Below are 13754 nucleotides of genomic sequence, written 5' to 3'. Positions count from 1 at the left end.
GAAAAAACCCATAGCTTTGATTTATTGGACAAGTGATTGGCTAGTCTGAGATGTCTTGGATCCCAACCTCGAGACTAGGGTGGAGTCACCCCAGAACTGAGAGCAAGGGGCTTGCCTCTGAGGGGGAGGGCATTCTTACTGTGTTGATGGCGCCCCGTGAGGTTGTACGCCTGCCCTGGCTTCGTGCCTCCAAGTCCTGGGTTTTGGACCCAAGAGAGAAGGGGTGGTCAAGTGAGCATGGTGGCTTGTGGGACCCATCACAGACAGGGAGCAGCAAACTGGGGCCTCACACCTTCAGACTGTGACATTCGGGTGGTGGGGGGCACATTCTGTGTGAAGTTGAGGCAGTGCTTTGTAAAACATTAGCAAAGTCCTATTTCAAATGCGATATGGAAAGGAATATAAATATCACTGCCTTTGCACATGTACATGCAGACACACACACAGGCGCCAGTGAGAAGGAAATGCAAGTGTCAACCATTTTCAAAGCAGGCAGGCCTCGACAATTCTGTCATATTGCCCTTATGCCACACGGTGGCGCCGCTCAAACCGTAAACAAGTGGCCTCAGTTCGGTCCTTGGGGGTCTTGAATTATGAGAGTTTTTAATTATGCATGATCTTTGGGAACACATTCCTCGTTGTGGGGTTTTTTTTTTTTTTTTTTTTTGGTGTCGTGTTGTTTAAAATGTTCATTCTTTCATCTGAATCATGTAAAATATATTCCTTTGTGTCACCGTTTCTTCACTGTTTTTTCTATCAGACTGGCTTAGTGTCTTTATCTCTAATGAAAGTGAAGAGAAATGAAAGTCACTCAGTCGTGTCTGACTCTTTGCGACCCCATGGGCTACACAGTCCATGGAATTCTCCAGGCCAGAATACTGGAGTGGGCAGTCTTTCCCTTCTCCAGGGGATCTTCCCAACCCAGGGATGGAGCCCAAGTCTCCCACATTGCAGGCAGATTCTTTACCAGCTGGGCCACCAAGGAAGCCCAAGAATACTGGGGTGGGTAGCCTATCCCTTCTCCAGGAGATCTTCCCGACCCGGGAATCAAACCCGGGGTCTCCTGCATTGCAGGCAGATTCTTTACCAAAGATTTGCTTTCCTGTTGACCCTGGAGAGATACCCTTAGTCTCCCCTCCCCTTATCCATCCATGCATCCCCAGAGACTTCCGTGTGTATATTCATGAAGCAAATACTCTGAAGCACCCACCCTGGAAAAGGCCTGGTGCTGGCAACTGGACATCAGAGATGGACCAGCCAGGGCTGCCCAGCCCCTAGAGGCTGGGGACATCCGGGGGGGCCTCCCAGAGGAGGTGATGCCTAAGCTGAGTCTTGGCATCATTAGGTTAAGAGTGTGGACATGAACATGAAATTATTAATTACCACCTATGTGTTTATCTCATAGACTGGACCTCAAGCTCCTTGAGGTCAGGAAACACCTCACTCACCTACTTTCCTGCCTTCTAGTTAACAGAGAAACCGGCAAGTGAGTGCAGTGTATGAAGTGCTCTGAACCAGGCCTGACTGCCAAGTGTAGCTGCTGTGGTGGCGTCGTCACGCTGTTGTGGTTTTAGCCAAACTACTGTGTATGGAATAATGTACCATGTAAATGAATGAGCGAATAAGCAAGTGGCATGGTGGAGAGACTTCAGACCAGAGACCGATGGCCTGGATTTGAATCAAGGGTTTGCCCTTGACTAGCTCTGATCCTAAGTTCACCGTCTATAAAATGGGGATAATAAAATCTTTCGGGACTAGGTGTTACGATGGTGAAATAAAATTAGAGGACACACATATAAAGCATCCAGCACATGGTAGATGTTCAATGCTGATTCTGTTTACCCTCCTCATTTTCTGTTCCCTGGGTGCTTAGCATCAGACTAGGTATGCACATGGCCTCAGTAAGTATTTATTAATGGTTCCTAGAGTAATGGGCTTCCCAGGTGGCGCTGGTGGTAAAAAAAAAAAACCTGCCTTCCAACGCAGGAGATTTAAGAGACGCAGGTTTGCTCCCTGGGTAGGGAAGATCCCCTGGAGGAAGTTACGGCAACCCACTTCAGTATTCTTGCCTGGAGAATCTCACGAACAGAGGAGTCTGGCGGGCTACAGGCCGTGGGTGTCACAAAGAGTCAGACACGACTGAAGTGGCTTAGCATGCACAAGTGATATTCCTACTGCTTTAGGAATAATAAGCATGGTTCATGCTCACTGTCTCAAACAAACCCTGAGCCAGCAATGGGAAATATCTGCCATGCGAACCTTTGCTCCGTACTCACGTGCCCAAGGCAGACATTACTAATCAATCATGACACTCCGTTGGTCAGGATTCCTCTGAATGAAAGAGATCAGCTTAAGGAAAAAGGGATTTATTGTACAGATACTGGAGTAGCTCAGAAAGCCATTGAAGGAGCTGCAGGCAGCAGGGAAGCTCTGGGCTCTCCTGGGGACCTCATCAGGTCGCTGTCCTCTTCATTTCTCCTCTAGGTGTTCGAATGTTTGCTAGCATTATTGTCTCAGGCAAGGCTCTTAGGCTTTTGGTGACTGGGAGCTGGCAACTCTGAGGTTACCTCCTTTCTGCTATGAACCTGGGGGAAAAGTTGAGAGCATGCCCCTCTCCCTCCAATTTGAACATTTCAGGAAAGGTCTCAGATTGGCCAGCAGGGGCCATGTGCTCAGCGGTGGGAGTGGGTGTTGGTCCCCGGACTTGGAGCCATTCCGGAATCACAAGGGGTCCGGAAGGAGCCATTCTCCTGAAGGAAACAGAACACGAAGCTGGGCAGACATCAGTGATAAAGTTTAACTTTATTTGGATAAAGTCCAACTCCTCCACACAGAGCAGGAATGAAGCCTCAGCATCCTTCTCAGCACAGTGACTGGAGTCAGCACTCAAGGCAAAATCGACTGCATGTTTATATCAAGGCCATAGGGAGGTTCCTGGTGCAGTAAAGAGATGATTTTATTAGAAACTGCTCAGCCTAGGTTTGAATCTGAGTTGTCAGCCAGCAGCAAGTTGCTTAGCCTTTGTGAGCCCCAGTTTCCTCATTTGGTAAATGAGTATTGGGCTTCCCTGGGTTGGCTCAGTGGTAAAGAATTTGCCTGCCAAAGCAGGACACCTGGGTTCGATCCCTGAGTCAGGAAGGTCCCCTGGAGAAGGGAATGGCAACCCCCTCCTGGGAAATATCCCATGGCCAGAGGAGCCTGAAGGGCTATTGTCCATGGGGTCGCAAAGAGTCAGACACGACTTAGAGGCTAAACGACAAATGAGTTTAACAGCGCTGACCTCAGGGGTACTGTGAGGGCAGGTGAGACAATCCGTGTAAAGTTTAGCATTATCCCTAACAGAGGGTAAACGTGCAAATAAATGTTAGCTCTTATCAGGGTCTGGGTTCCCCCAAACAGACTCTGTGACTCAAGATGTCCCGAGTAGTTTACCCGGGAGGCATTCCAGGCTGTAAGGATGAAGGAACGGGGGAGGAGAACAGGGCAGAAGGGGGCAGTAGCGAGCGGGCTGTGGGCAGTGGGACCCGATGCTGCAGGAGAACTCCAAGCGCTGCCTGCGGATACCCCCCAGAGCTGTGCCCGTCGCCGGCGGGGCTGGGGCACCGATGCAGCAGCTGCCACTGATGGTTGCTTGAGGGGCGCTTCTGGGCATTAACTCCCAGGTGTTTACAGACTGCCTCGTGCCTGGGCCGAGTTTGCTCCTGCGCCCAGAGAAGCACTTGCTGGCGGAGTCACAGGTGTTTGCAGCCACAGGCAGGGGGGCAGGGTTAGTGTGGGCCGCAAATGTTACCATTAGTGTTCGTACGCTACAGAGCCCTGTGTACTCATAAGGGATTAAAAAAAAATCCCTTGGCCACACCGTATGGCATGTGGGATCTCAGTTCCCTGACCAGGAATGGAACCCGAGAACTCTGCGCTGGCAGCTCGGAGTCTTACCCACTGGAGCACCGCAGAGGTCCCCTAAGGGATGAAAAGTGAAAGTGTTAGTCGCTCAATCGTGTCCGACTCTTTTCCACCCCACGGACTGTAGCCTGCCAGGCTCCTCTGTCCATGGAATTCTCCAGGCAAGAATACTGGAGAGGGTTGCCCTTCCCTTCTCCAGGGGACCTTCCTGACCCTGGGATCGAACCCGTGTCTCCCACATTGCAGCCAGATGGTTTTAAGACATTGTCTTTTCTAGAAGCTGGAATTACATGGAATGGTCCCCCGTCTTCTTCAGTCCACAAACCCTGACACTTGTTACCCCTGTTTCTGCACCTCACCTTTCACCTTTCCCCTGGGACCCGAGTATGCCACTCCTCACCTTTGATCTGGGCAATGCTGCAGCTCCATGGGGAACTGACATCTATCGGCAGGCTGGGGCCAGCCAGCTTCCCGCCACTGAGGCAAACCCAAGGGCAGATGGAGTGCCTGGAACATCCGCTGCTGGTTCTTGGTGGCTAAGTGCTGGACGTTCAACCCCTGCATATGTGGGGCATTTGTACAGAAAATAAAATCAGCCTAAAATTCCTTATCTACATCTGCTTTATTGACTATGCCAAAGCCTTTGACTGTGTGGATCACAATAAACTGTGGAAAATTCTGAAAGAGATGGGAATACCAGACCACCTGACCTGCCTCTTGAGAAACCTATATGCAGGTCAGGAAGCAACAGTTAGAACTGGACATGGAACAAATAGGAAAAGGAGTACAGACTGGTTCCAAATAGGAAAAGGAGTACATCAAGGCTGTATATTGTCACCCTGTTTATTTAACTTATATGCAGAGTACCTCATGAGAAATGCTGGGCTGGAGGAAGCACAGGCTGGAATCAAGATTGCCGGGAGAAATATCAATAACCTCAGATATGCAAATGACACCACCCTTATGGCAGAAAGTGAAGAAGAACTAAAGAGCCTCTTGATGAAAGCGAAAGAGGAGAGTGAAAAAATTGACTTAAAGCTCAACATTCAGAAAACTATGATCATGGCATCTGGTCCCATCACTCCATGGCAAATAGATGGGGAAACAGTGTAAACAGTGAGAGACTTTATTTTTTTGGCCTCCAAAATCACTACAGATGGCTACTGCAGCCGTGAAATTAAAAGATGCATGCTCCTTGGAAGGAAAGTTATGACCAACCTAGACAGCTTATTAAAAAGCAGAGACATTACTTTGCCGAAAAAGGTCCATCTAGTCAAAGCTATGGTTTTTCCAGTGGTCATGTATGGAAGTGAGAGCTGTACCATAAAGAAGGTTGAGTGCCGAAGAATTGATGCTTGTGAACTGTGGTGTTGGAGAAGACTCTTGAGAGTCCCTTGGACTGCAAGGAGATCCAACCAGTCCATCCTAAAGGAAATCAGTCCTGAACATTCATTGGAAGGACTGATGCTGAAGCTGAAACTCCAGTACTTTGGTCACCTGATATGAAGAACTAACTCATTGGAAAAGACCCTGATGCTGGGAAAGATTGAAGGCAGGAGGAGAAGGGGACGACAGAGGATGAGATGGTTGGATGGCATCACTGACTCAATGGTCATGACTTTGAGCAAACTCCGGGAGTTGGTGATGGACAGGGAGGCCTGGCGTGCTGCAGTCCATGCAGTCTCAAAGAGTTGGACACGACTGAGCGACTGAACTGAACTGAACTGAGAATTCCTTACACTCTCACCTAGGTGTTCATCCCTGAGCCATTCCCCCTCACCAACTTCCTTCACGTGAACGAGGTCCTGCCCATTCTTTCAGCTCCTCCCAGCGCGACAGGTTTTTCTCTTTCTCTCTTATATAGCATTTGTCAAGATAACACTTCCCATAATATAAAATTCACCATTTAAAGTATACATTTCAGTGGGCTTTTTTTTAGTATATTCACTATATTGTGCACCTATCTAATTCCAGAATATTTCCATATCCCACAGAAGAAATAACACATCTCCTAACTGCTAGTCTAAATTCTCCCCTTCCTCATTCCACAAGTGAAAGTGGCTCATTCATGTCCGATTCTTTGGGGCCCCATGGACTATAGCCTGCCAGGCTCCTCTGACCATGGGATTTTCCAGACAAGAATACTGGAGTGGGGTGCCATGTCCCTCTCCAGGGCAACTTCCCGACCCAGGGCTCGAACCCAGGTCTCTCACATTGCAGGCAGATTCTTTACCATCTGAGCTACCAGGGAACCTTCCCACTCCACAGCAATTGTTAATCTACTTTCCATCTGTATTGATTTTTCTGTTCTGGACATTAACTCTGCTGGTGGTGGTTGAGTCGCTAGGTCGTGTCTGGCTCTTGCAATCCTATGGACTGTAACCCGCCGGGCTCCTCTGTCCGTGACAGTAACTATAAATGGACTCATATTTCTCTGGCTTAGCGTCTGTCTGCTTTCTCTTGGTGCAGTGTTTCAGGGCTCACTCACCCGTGTTGTAGCCGCACCAACACACTATCCTTTTATGGATGAATAATATTGCATTGCGTGGATAGACCAGATTTTGTTTATCCGTCTTTCGTTTATTCGTCATCTGTTGATGGGCATTTGGGTCGCCTCCACCTTTTGACTATTGTGAACAGTGCTGCTGTGAATAATTTGTGTACAAGTTTTTGTATGAACACGTTTCCAGTTTTCTAGAGTACAGACCTATGAGGGGAATTCCTAGTCATACGATAACTGTATTTAACTGTTTGAGGAACTGTCAGACCGCTTTCCAAAGTAGCTGCCCCGTTTTACCTTCCCTCCAGCAGCATATGAGGGCTCTACATCCTTGCCAATGTGTTTTTTTTTCCATTAAAAAAACAGTTCTAGCCATTCTAGTGGGTGAGAAGTGATATCTCATTGCGGGTTTGATTTAGGCTTCCCTGATGACTCATGATGCTGGGCATCTTTACACAGAGCGTTGCTTTTGATTACCACACAACATGCAGAAAAATTCCTAGCCTTGGCCTTGGGCCTTTAACATCCACCAGGCTCAAGCCTCATGCCTATCAGCAGGCACCCTCAGTCTGCCCTTGAACTGAGCCCTGCCCTGATTTCTTGGGAGCATCAGATCCCTTGGTTAAGTAAATGCCTGGCATGTGTTAAGATTCTCCTGGTGGAAAGTGTTAGAAACCCACTTTATACCGACTTGATCACAGAGGGATATATGGCTTCACTTATGTGGCACTTTCCAGGGCCATGACAGCTTCAGGCATGGCTGGATCTAGGTGCTCTACAGATGTCATCTGGAAGCTGTCTAAGTGATCTCCTTTCCTCTAGGTCAGCTTTATTCTGTGACAGGCCCTCCTCCTCTCCGTGGCAAGATGACTTTGGGCAGCCCCAGCCTCAACTCTTGGCTGTTAGCAACACTTGTGAAAACAGAACTTCTCTTTCACCAGTAGCTCCAGCGACAGTCCCAGACTTGCCTCTCACTGGACTGATCTGAGTCACGTGCCCACCCTCAGACCAGTGACTGAGACCATGGCAATGGAATCTGCCCGCTGGCTGGGCCTGGGTCACACCTCCATCTCCAGAACTAGATGGGGGTCAGCTCCTCCCAAACCAAGTAGGCCTGAGGCAATAGTGGTACCCCCCATAAACTGGGGTCCTCTCACCAGAAGGGGGACTGGACACAGGACCGAGAGAGACCTCGGGTGTCCAGTGGACCCCCAGAGCCTGTACCAGGGGCCTGTCCCTATTCTTAAATGGCCCAGCAAGTCACCCACGCGTCCAGTCTCATCCCAGGACAATGTGATAGACCAAAGACTGGGAACACAGCCCCGGTGAGAACAGGGAGCGTGAAGAGCTGTCTCCATGATGGTCCAGGAGAGGAATAAACAGAAGCCTTCCTAAAACTCACTCTGACTTGTTTTCAGAACTGGTTGTGAGACTTGGACACCCTTCCACATTGATTACTTCCGTGAAGAGAAGCCCAATTCCTTTATGATAAACTGCTTCTCACACTGATGAGTCTTCCTAGGGCTGGTAAGAGTCGGTTGATTTGGTTCTTTGTTCCCTCTAAATTATCGAGAAGACATTTTTCCCTGCTTTGGGCGGCAGCCCAAAAAGCGGACAGCCTGCTCCATCGGAAAACATCGTCACCCTGCTGCCCTGGGCGGCAGCGGGCAGACTCCCTGCCTGCACTCCGCAGGCTGGTTCTGTTCTGGCCGGGCTGTGTGCGCTCCCACCGCTCCAAAACACAACCCCACACAGTCACGATGCCAAGACCACCAACCACAGATGCTGGATCCCTGGAGGGGGTGTGTCTCCCACGCCTGCGGCTGCCGACACAAGCCCTTCTGCAAAGGCGTGGCAATTCTTAGACAGTCGGGTGTGAGTATCGTGCTGACATTTATAGCACGTCTTCTCGCCCACGCGGAACCACGCACCTGCAGTAGGAGACGCGAGCATCCGAGCCGCAGATGTTCTGGGCCCTGGAGATGCTTAAATATGTACTGTCTGGGGAAGGCGTTGGTACCCAAACACAGGACTCTGGGAGGGAGGAGAAGAGAGGGGTGACATGGTTTCCCCAAGCCTTCTCTGGCTGACCTGAATGGACAGCCTGGTAAATCCTAGCCTTGGATGAAAGTAAAGGGTTATCTTGGCTTTACTTTTTAAAACAAGCTTGGGAAAGATGTTAGAATTTATTATGTGTGTGTTAACACACATGCATGCACACAGCAACACATGGGTTGTGGAGTCAGAGAAGTCTGATTTGGGGTCTCAATCTTCTCATCTCTAGCTGGGTGACCTTGGGTTAGTTGCTTAACCTCTCTGAGCCTCCTCACCTGTAAAATGGAGATCTCAGAGGTAGTTGCTTCTGAGGGTTATGGCCAGATTAGGTGAGTGATGCATAAACCAGAGCAGTGTTGGATATCATTTTCTTTATTTGGACTTCTAAGTCAAGGTGGTGTGTCAGGCAACTTTGTCCTGATATGAGAGAAATTACAATTTGCACCTGCCCTGGAATTCAGATTCCAACTTCGGCATTCCCTGCAGATCCAGCCCCTTCTTTGCTGTGATGGCAGTGAGTAAACCACCAGGGAAGCTGCCCTACAAAAAGAACAAAGCATAGTCACTGCACAGCCTGATTTACTTGGTGGCTCAGATGGTAAAGAATCTTCCTGCGGTGCAGGAGACGTGGGTTCGACCCTTGGGTCAGGAAGATCCCCTGGAGAAGGGAAGGGCACCCCACTCCAGTATTCTTGCCTGGAGAATCCCATGGACAGAGGAGCCTGGTGGCCACAGTCCACGGGGTCTCTAAGAGTTGGACACGATTAAGCGAACAACACAGCAGTTCCTTAAATGCCTTTCCTCTTGCTCTTCCGGCTATTCAGGTACAGTTTATTGCATTTATCTTTGGCGGGGCTGGGCCTTCACCGTTGCAGTGCGCAGGGGCTGCCCTTCACTGCGGTGTGTGGGCTTCTCACTGCAGCGGCTTCTTCTCCTGTTGCGGAGCACAGGCTCTAGGCTTGCAGGCTCAACAGTTGTGGTGCATGTGCGACCTTCCTGGGCCAGGGATGGAACCCATGGCCCTGCATTGGCAGGCGGATTCTTATCCACCCCACCACCAGGGAAGTCCCGCAGGTACAGCTGAAACGTCCCCTGCCCAGAGACAGCTTTCCTGGCCGCAGCCTGTATTAGATCGCTCCCACCACCTCCCGTTTCTCTGTCCTCACAGCACGTATCTGTCATCCTTCCAATGGCAACGGCCGTGACTTACAGTGAGCGGTGTGCTGGTTACCTTGTGACGGAGGGCTCTGTCTCCCCCTGGAATGTGAGGACACAGGGACAAGCACTGTGTCCGTCTCATTTATTTCTATACCTCCAGCGCCTTGCACAAAGGCTGGCACGTGTCAAAAATAACTTTTTTTGGAATGAACGAGTAGGCGGTTATGAGTTGCAAGAGCAGAGTCTTTGCGGTCAACATCCCTGGATGGAATTCTGGTTCAGCTGTGAGTCACCGTTGCTCTCCCCTCATCTGTGAAATGGGTGTAAAAGTCCTCCCCCCAGGTCCACAGGCAGCTCTGCAGGTAAATGGGGAGAGCGTGTGCAGAGCCCCTGGCATGAGTCCCAACACGGAGCAGGCCCTTGTTAGCCGTGTGTTGGGTATAGAATGCTCGGATAAAAGCAGAACACTCAACTCCCTGCGTGTGTCGTGTGGAGGCTGAACCCGGGAGGAAGAAGGTGGAGGCGGGGTGCAGGGGGAGGCTCTCTGGAATGAAGGGATGGAGAAGGTGCTTTCATGAACACAGCCCTGATCACCCAGGCAGCCTTTGCTGCTTCTCTTTCAAACATACTAATTTATTTTTGGCTGTGCTGGGTCTTCGCTGCTGTGTAGTCTTTCTCTGACTGCGGCGAGTGGGGGCTACTCCCTCGCTGTGGGGTGAGCAATTCTCACTGTAGCGGCTTCTCTTTTTGCACAGCCCAGGCTCCAGGGTACTCAGGCTTCAGTAGTTGTGACACACGGCCTTGGTTACCCCAAGGCGTATAGGATCTTCCCAGACCCGGGATCGAACCAGTGTCCCCTGCTTTCCAAGGCGGGTTCTTAACCACTGGACCCCCAGGGAAGTTCCTCTGTGTGTTGTTCTGAGGGTGAACGCTGGGGGAGGGAAGAAGAGGGATTTCGGGCTCGGAGGGAGGCTCTGGAATGAAGGGACAGAGGATGTGTGCTCAGGAAAACATCCCTGGTCACCCAGGCAACCTCTGCGTCTCCCTCTCTTAATGATCCTAGGCCTTCCCCACCCTCCAAGGCCAGGATCCTAGCTCCCTCCCGCCAAATCATGGGCCCGGCTGGCTGGCTGGCTGGCCCCGCAGCGTGCCCCTCCCTTCCGGGAACCAGGAGGCAAGTAGCCATTGTTAGCGTCTCTCTTGTGAGAGTCGTGGTCCACCCCCCACGGGCACCTCCCCCGCCCTGTCTCTATTTGCATCCATGTAGACCATGCAGGAAATGAAAGTGGGCATCAGGGCGTCCACAATGAATAGCTCAGGCCCCGGGCTCTGGGTGCAGGAAGGAATGTGGTTCCGGGCCTTTTCCTTCCAAGTACATCCTCAGATCAGACTTGGGGCCGCAAAGGAACCTGGATCATATCCACCTCCGGATGTGTGAAGGGTGAGGACCACAGGCAAGATGTAGTAGAGCATCTTCTCCTGCTCATAAGAAGCTGCTGGGTTGAAGCTGGGAGGCGGTGCTTGGGCCCTGTCTGTTGGCCGTTTTCTCAAGGTTGTAGAGTTCTTAGCACCTCTTGTTTTCACTGATGGCCTCAAGCACCAATTTCTCAAGCTGTTGGAAAAGCCCCACTAATTATCCAGTTACCCCAGATTTGCAAGCTCAGCTGGGCTTTTCAGGGCACCAAAGGATCCTTGTCCAGTCCCAGCTTGCCCCATCAGACCTCCTGGCATTTACCTGGTGGGTCCCTTCTGTCTGCAGTGATCTAACTGCAGAAATATTCTGGGGCCAGCTCCTACAAAAACGTCCCCCTTCTCCAGTAAAGCTGAATGGATTAACAATTACATGAATGAATGAATGAAGATGGTGAATATAGTCTCAGACCCACAGGAGGAGGACAGTGTGAGGTCCTGGAACGAGGCTTCCTGAGATCAAATCCTGGGGCCAAGACTAGCTGTATGACCATGGACTAGTCACTCAACTTCTCTGCACCTCAGTTGCCTCATCTGCTGAATAAAATAATAACAGCACCCACCATCGAGGCTGTTGTGAGGAGTCCATGAGGTAATGCCAATAGCTGATTCTGTGCCTGATGCTAATAAAGGTGAGCGTCTTCATCATCCAGGGCATGAGTCTGGGTATCTTTATACCGCATGCTCTGCTCATATTTAGAACCTAATTTTCCTTAGATCTGACCTAATCTTTTTTTCACACACTGGACTTGGCTGATCCAGCCACACTGCTGAGTAACTCAGGATCAGTGACAGTGTGTGGGAGATGGGACAAAGGTGAAGACACTGCAGGTGGGACGCATCTGGGAGAGACACACTTTCCGTTTGAGGAAACAGGAGATTGTGGAGAGAGGCCACTCACGAGCCAAAAGGAGCCTGGGCTGAGTTAGACCTCTTGACTTAATTACCCATTAAAACATTAACCATGGCAGCACAGGTGGCAGCTTGCAACCCCGTCGCTATGAAAGCTCATGCCAGAAAGTGACTGCAGGGCCCCACTTTAAAAATAAGAGCCTGCCTGGATGGCCGTGCTCGTGGGGGAAAATCATTGCCGTGTTTCCAAAAGCCACCTCTCTTTCCCCTTCGTTTACAGTCCCTAGGAGATCTGACAGATCATTAAAGCCCATAGGAGGGGAAAAGGAAGAAGATAATTGCTCTCCCACCCAGCCTCACCCCCAGGGATCCAACAGCAGTTGGGGCTCAAGCTGGAGCTCAAAGCACTGCAAAATATGCAGCGTTGTAACACAGCCCGTCCCCAGGCACAAGTCTTCTGCGGTGAGAAGACTGGCGCTGGATGAACGTCTGTGTCCCGAGAGATGCGTGCACAGCTCTTTGCAGCTTGCACACCATTTCCACACCCCTCTGTACCTCAAACGTCGTGCACGCAGCGGGGTGCCAGAAGTGAGGCTCAGAGGGGTGACGCGAGGTTCTCAAGGTATCCAGAGGGGTGCAGTTCGGCTGAGCGGGGGCCTGGAGGAAATCGTCTGTGCTTCTCACCAGACCAGGGGCCTGCCCTCCCCTCTCTTCCAGAACAAACCCAGGTCTGTGTTTGAGACACAGTGACCTGACATCTGGTTTAGAACATGACACCCCAGGAAGACAGCACAGTGTGGTGTCGAACAGAGGGCTGTGGCCTGGGTTTTTGTACCTGGTGAAAGTGAAAAGTGTTAACTGCTCAGTCATGTCCGATTCTTTGCGACCCCACGGACTATAGTCCGTCAGGCTCCCCTGTCCTTGGGAATTCTCCAGGCAAGAATACTGGAGTGGGTTGCCATGCCCTTCTCTAGGGGATCTTCCCGACCCAGGGATCAAAGCCGGGTCTCCTGCACTGCAGGCAGATTCTTTACCTTCTGAGCCACCAGGGAAGCCCCTTAGAGGAACAGACACACATTTGGAAAGCATAAAAGGAAGAGGAGAATTTGAGAAACGGAGTATGTGAAAAATGGTTGGAGTGCCAGGAGGGCATTCTGGTCAATCCAGATTAAGTTTTCTGTGCTTCTCTAGACGTGGATGTGTGCAGGGGCTGGGGGGATGGGGGAGACCCATTGGTTTGCTCCTGGTCACTGAAATGCCTTGGAAGGCAACTGAAATCAGGCTGGATGCCACAGTAGTGAGGACTTCAGATGAGGGTGATGGTACAAATCTGCCTAATGAATAAGCGAGGAGCCGACTCATTAGAAAAGACCCTGATGCTGGGAAAGACTGCAGGCAGGAGAAGGGGGTGACAGAGGATGAGATGATTGGATGGCTTCACCGACTCAATGGTCGTGAGTTTGGGCAAGCTCTGGGAGATGGTGAAGGACAGTGAAGTGCTGTCCTGGCGTACTGCAGTTCATGGGGTCAGAAAGAGTCAGACACAGCCTATGGATCGAACAACGACAATGAACATGGAGATGCTGGCAAGGATGCTGACAGGCCTCATACAGAGAAAACTAAACTCTCCAGGTCTTCTGGGGTATCCATAAACGACTAAATGTTCTTTCTTTCTGGCAGCAGAAGATCAGAACGCTGACTAGCCTCACTACCAGTGGCCGGCTGGCAAGGAAACTAAAGGTTCTTCTCTTTACAAGTAAATCGAATGCAAATAAATAACTCACTGTCTTTGAGTTATTTTTTGACGCTGGGGTCA

The sequence above is a fragment of the Muntiacus reevesi genome, chromosome 4 (assembly GCF_963930625.1).
Source record: "Muntiacus reevesi chromosome 4, mMunRee1.1, whole genome shotgun sequence".
NCBI lineage: Eukaryota > Metazoa > Chordata > Mammalia > Artiodactyla > Cervidae > Muntiacus > Muntiacus reevesi.
Note: the sequence above shows the minus strand (reverse complement) of the source record.